The sequence below is a fragment of the Chrysochloris asiatica genome, unplaced genomic scaffold (assembly GCF_000296735.1).
Source record: "Chrysochloris asiatica unplaced genomic scaffold, ChrAsi1.0 scaffold00136, whole genome shotgun sequence".
NCBI lineage: Eukaryota > Metazoa > Chordata > Mammalia > Afrosoricida > Chrysochloridae > Chrysochloris > Chrysochloris asiatica.
The window spans coordinates 8,407,401-8,412,991 of record NW_006408654.1 but is presented as its reverse complement, the minus strand read 5'-3'; the positions used below and the strand labels follow the sequence as shown (position 1 = coordinate 8,412,991).

Sequence of the window (5,591 nt, the reverse complement as noted above, 5' to 3'; positions counted from 1 at the left end):
TTTTTTAACAAAAAGCAGGGAGTAGTTAATCTTACATTCCAGGAACAGAGGACCCTAGGACCATAAAGGGAGGAGAGCACGATCAGAATGTGGGACCCAATCAAGAGAAGCAGGGACACCAGAGATGAAGGCAGAGATGAGGACTCGGAGAGAGGGAGCAGCTGAGAACTCTAAACTCATGGAAAGAGAGACTATGTGTTGGCGACCAGGAGTCAGGTTTGCAGAATGTACCCTTGGGTACACACTAAATTAAAAAAAAAAAAAAAAAAAAAGATGGAATAGAAGCAAATGTTGTTGTTTGCTGATACATGGAGGAGATTGGTGTAAAACTGACATTCTCCCATGTAAATTATCACTCAATTCACAATAAAAACTTTAAAAAAAAAAAAAAAAGAAAGAAAGAGCGAGAGAGAGAAAGAAAAAAGAAAGAAACTTTGAACTTTGGGCACTTTTGTTATCATCCCACTATACATACAGGAAGGAGCTCTGGTAACGTAGTGGTTATGAATCGGGCTGCGAACCTCAAGGTTAACAGTATGAAACTACCAGCTTTTCGGCGAGACAAAGATGAGGCTTTCTGCTCCTGTAAAGATTTACAGCCTTGAAAACCCTGTACAGGGTCTCTATGAGTCGGACTGACTCTACAGCACATAGCCACCACCAGCCATACATACAGGAGTCCTGGTGTGACAATGTGGGCTAATGTGTCAGACTGCAAAGTCGTTTGAATTGCAAGGTCAGTGGTTCAAGCTTACCAGCTGCTCCTTGGAAAACCTATACAGGGCCACTATGGGTCAGAATCAACTCAGTGTCACTTAACAATACATAAATTAACAGAGAACTTCCAGAGGTTCAACCTGTATTTAGAAGCAGCTGGGAACGAGGGATATCATTGCTGATGTCCAATGGATTTTGGCTGAAAGCAGAGAATATCAGAAAGATGTGTACCTGTACTTTATTGACTGTGCAAAGGCTTCCAGTTGTTTGGATTAAAACAAGCTATGGACAACATTGTGAAGCATGAGTATTCCTCAACACTTAATTGTGTTCATGAGGAATCTGTACTTGGACCAAGAGGCAGTTCTTGGAACAGAACATGGGAACACTGAATGGTTTAAAATTAAGAAAGGTGTGTGACAGGGTTGTATTCTTTCACTATACTTATTCAACCTGTACACAGAGCAAATAATCTGGGTTTTATGAAGAAAAACGTGGCATCAAGATTGGAGGAAGACTCGTTAACCACCTGCAATATGCAGATGATACAACCTTGCTTGCTGAAAGTGAAGAGGACTTAAAACATTTACTGATCAAGATCAAAGAGCACAGCCTTCAGTATGGATTGCATCTCAATGTCAAGAAAACAAAAATCCTCACCACTGGACCAATAAAAAACATTCTTATCAACAAAGAAAAGATTGAAGTTGTCAAGGACTTCATTCTTCTTAGATCAACTATCAACACTCATGGAAGCAGCAGTCAAGAAATCAAGCAACATATTGCATTAGGCAAATCTGCTGCACAAGACCTTTTTATAAAAAGTGTTGAAAAGCAAAGATGTCAGCTTGAAGACTAAGGTGCTCCTGACCCAAGCCATGGTATTCTCAATAAACTCATATGCATGCAAAAACTGGACAGTGAATATGGAAGACCATGGACGAATTGATGCTTTTGAGTTATGGTGTTAGAGGAGAATTTTGAAAGTACCATGAGCTGCCAAAAGAACCAACAGATCTCTGTTGGAAGAAGTGCAACCAGAGTGCTCCTTGGAGGCCAGGATGACCAGACTTCATCTCTCATACTTTGGACATATTGTCAGGAGGGACCAGTAGCTGGAGAAGGATATCATGTTTGGTAAGGTGGAGGGTCAGAGAGAAAGAGGAAGACCCCCAGCGATATGGATTGGCAAAGTGGCAGCGTCAGTGGACTCAAGCGTGGAAACAATAGTGAGGTTAGCCCTAGATTGGGCAGTGTTTCGTTCTGCTGTGCATAAAGTTGCTATGAGTCAGTACCGACTCAATGGTACCTAACAACAACAATAAAATACATCTTTCCCTTCACTCAAACTCCTGTTTTTGTTGTTAGGTGCCATTGATTCAGTTCCCACACATAAAGACAGTATGTACAACACAACGAAACACCTTCAGGCTTGAACTATCCTTATAATTGCCACTATGCTTGAGTTCACTACTGCTGCCACTGTGTCATTCCATCTCTTTGGTGGTCTCCTATTCTTTCACTGACCATCCACTTTTACAAGCATGATTTCCTTCTCCAGGGAATAGAACTTTCTGATAATATTAAAGACAAAGTCTGGTCATCTTTACTTTTAAGGAACCTTCTGGTTGTATTTTTTACCACACAGATGTTTGTTTTTCTGGCAGTTCACAGTGCCTTTAATATTCTTCTCCACCACCATAATTCAATCGTATCAATTCTTCTTGAGTCTTCCTTATTACTTTCCAAACTTTCATATGTGTATGAGGTTATTGAAAATATCATGGCTTGAGTCAGGTGAACTTTAGTTCTCAAATTGATGTCTTTGCTCTTTAACACTTTTCAAGGTCTTGAGCAGCAGATTTGCCTAATGTAATGCATAGTTTGATTTCTTGACTGCTGTTTCCTTAAGTATTGATGGTGGATCCAAGCAAAATGAAGTTTTTGACAGCTTCAATCTTTTCCCCATTTATCATGATGTTATTGCTCCCTTTGTAAGGTTTTTGTTTTCTTTCCATTGAGATGCAACTCATATTAAAGATTGAGTTCTTTAATCTTCATCAGTAATTATTTTAAGTCCTCTCATTTTCAGCAAGCAAGGTTGTATCATCTGCATATCACAGGTTTTTAATGTACCTTCAGTCAATTTCGATGCCACGTGACTCTTCATATACTCCAGCTCTTGGATTATTTGCTCAGCATATTGAATGAATCAGTATGGTGAAAGATTACAACCCTGGTTTACACATTTCCTAATTTTAAATCATTTAATGTCCCTTGTTCTGTTCAAATGATTGCCTCTTAGCCTATGCATTGGTTCTTTATGAGTACAATTAAGTACCACAGAATCCTCATTCTCTGCAAAGTTCTCCATAGTTTATCATTATCCACAGTCTAAAGTATTTGCGTAGTCAATAATATACAAGTAAACCTTTCTGGAATTCTCTGCTTTCATTCAAGAGGCATCTGACATTAGCAATGATATCTCTCATTCCATGTCTAGACCTGAATCTGGCTTGAATATTTGGCAGGTTCCTGTCAATGTACTGCTGCAGATGTTTTTTAATTATCTTTTGCAAAATGTAATTGACATGTAATATTAATGATATTGTCCTTTATTCCTACATTTTGTTGGGTCCCTCTTTTTGGATTGGGCACAAATATGGATATCTTCCATTAAGTTGGCCAGGTAGCTGTCTTCCAAATTTTTTGATATTGATGAGTGCTGCATCAGTTTGTTGCAAGATTTCAATTTGTGTTCCATCACATCCAGGAGACTTGTTCATTTCAATTCCTTCAATGCACCTTGGACTTCTTCCTTCAATACCATTGGCTCTTGTTTATATGCTATCACTTTAAATGATTAATCATCAACTAATTATTTTTGGTACAGTGACTTTGTATTTTTTCCATCTTTTCTTAATGCTTTCTGCATTATTCAATATCTTGCTCCCAAATCCTTCAGTTTAGCAAGTTGAGGCTTGAATTTTTTCCTCAGTTCTTTCAGTTTGAGAATGCTGAGCATATATTTCTCATTAGGTTCTATAACTCTTAATCTTCATGCATTTCATTATAATATTTGACTTTGTCTTCTTGAACTACCCTTTAAATTTTTCTGATCAGCTTTTCACTTCCTAATTTCTTCCATTTGCTTTAGCATCACTACACTGAACAACAAGTTTGAGAGTCTCCTCCAACATCCATTGGTCTTTTCTTTCTTCCGAGCCTTCTTTATGGCCTTTTGATTTTTTTTCCTGTATGATGATTTTGGTGGCATCCCATAATTCTTCTGTTTTTCAGTCATTAGTGTCTAATGTATCAAATCTGTTCTTCAGATGACCTCTAAATACAACAGGGATATGTTTATGGTCATATTTTGACTCTTGTGAGTGTGGTTTAGTTTTCAGCAGCATCACCCTGAACTTGCACATGAGCAATTTATTATTATTTTTTTGTTGTTGTTTTTAAACTTACCTGTTTAATCAGTAACCAAGTTTCTTTTTTTCTTTAAAGTTACTGATTTTGTGTGTCAATTCCACCAATGAAAATCATTTGGCTTGTACTTTAAAATCTATTCTTCCACGTAAAGAATATGAAAATATATTTGTGGAGGACAATGATGGAGATTCATATCACACTGTACATTTTTAAAGTCTTCCAGTGTATGTATGCATCAAACCAAAGTGTCCTGATCCACAATGCACCATTTTCCAAAGGAATATCAGTGGGTAGCTGATATGCCACCACTGTGGAATATTCTTAACTGTAGACATAGTTGTCAGTGTATAGCACCCTGGAACACGAGAAAAACAGGGCAGTTGAGATTGTTAAGGAGAATTCTAAAAACAATTAGGAAATCATGCATATGCAATTACAGTCCAGCTGAGAGTGACTTTTGGCAACTGCAAAGTGACTGAGCCATGACTTGCTTTAGAAGCATCAAAACAAAGAGGCATGCGTTTTTTGGAGCCGTTGTTGTTTTTTTTCATTTGGTAACCATTTTGGTAGGACTTCATATTAAATGTGGGAATGTTGTTACACTCATTTGAACTTAAAATCAAATTCTTTCGTTTGAAGGTTAGATATTGGGTTAAGATGGTAAGAATCCTCTTGTGTTGCTTTGGGAATGAGGATAGGGTCTTCATCAATATCATCACCAAAGAAATACAGATCTATGATTTCAAATGCTAATTTATAAATGTCTTCATTTTAATGTTGCTGTAAAACTTCAATTTTTCCAAACCCACACATTCTTCTATTATTTCAGCTATTGTGCTTGCTTCATCGCCAGCCATTATTAGAATGTTTTTCAGACAACATTTAGAACCTCTTGAACAACTTGAGAGAAACTTTCACAGAGAGCAAATTACAGAATGGTGGTATTGCATTCTGTTGTACAAGGTACTCAACATGATCTTTTCTGCCACTTATTGTTAAGTTGCTAATTGCCCAGACATCTTCTTTCTCTGTTCTGAAGTCCCCCTTAGCAAGCTGATGAATAATCATAGGGATTAATCCAGCATCTATTACAACTGAACCTGTGGCTGGTTACCTGCTATTATGTTGGAAAGGAACCAAATTGCTTCCTTATTAATCTTCTCTTTTAGGTGTGATACAGATTTGGGAAGTGTGACAGGACATCACAGTTGAGAACCACCTGGATCTGCTCATCAGTGTGGGTCACTATGTTTCAACTGCTCTGAGTGCTGCTGTTAGAACTTTTACTTCTTGGTGGCTCAGAAGTAGCACAAGAAATGTATAACGCCTGAATCAATAACCTTCTGTATCTGCTCATTACCTCCATCTGTCAGGTATGACAAAGCCCAAACAGTATCTACAAGTTTGGTTATGTCATTATGATATATGAGGACACA

The 5,591-nt window shown here is 37.7% G+C and overlaps 1 pseudogene; it reads right to left on the bottom strand.

Moving 5' to 3' along the window:
- Positions 1-4,758: 4,758 nt before the first annotated feature.
- On the bottom strand, positions 4,759-5,591 carry LOC102811415 (annotated as a pseudogene).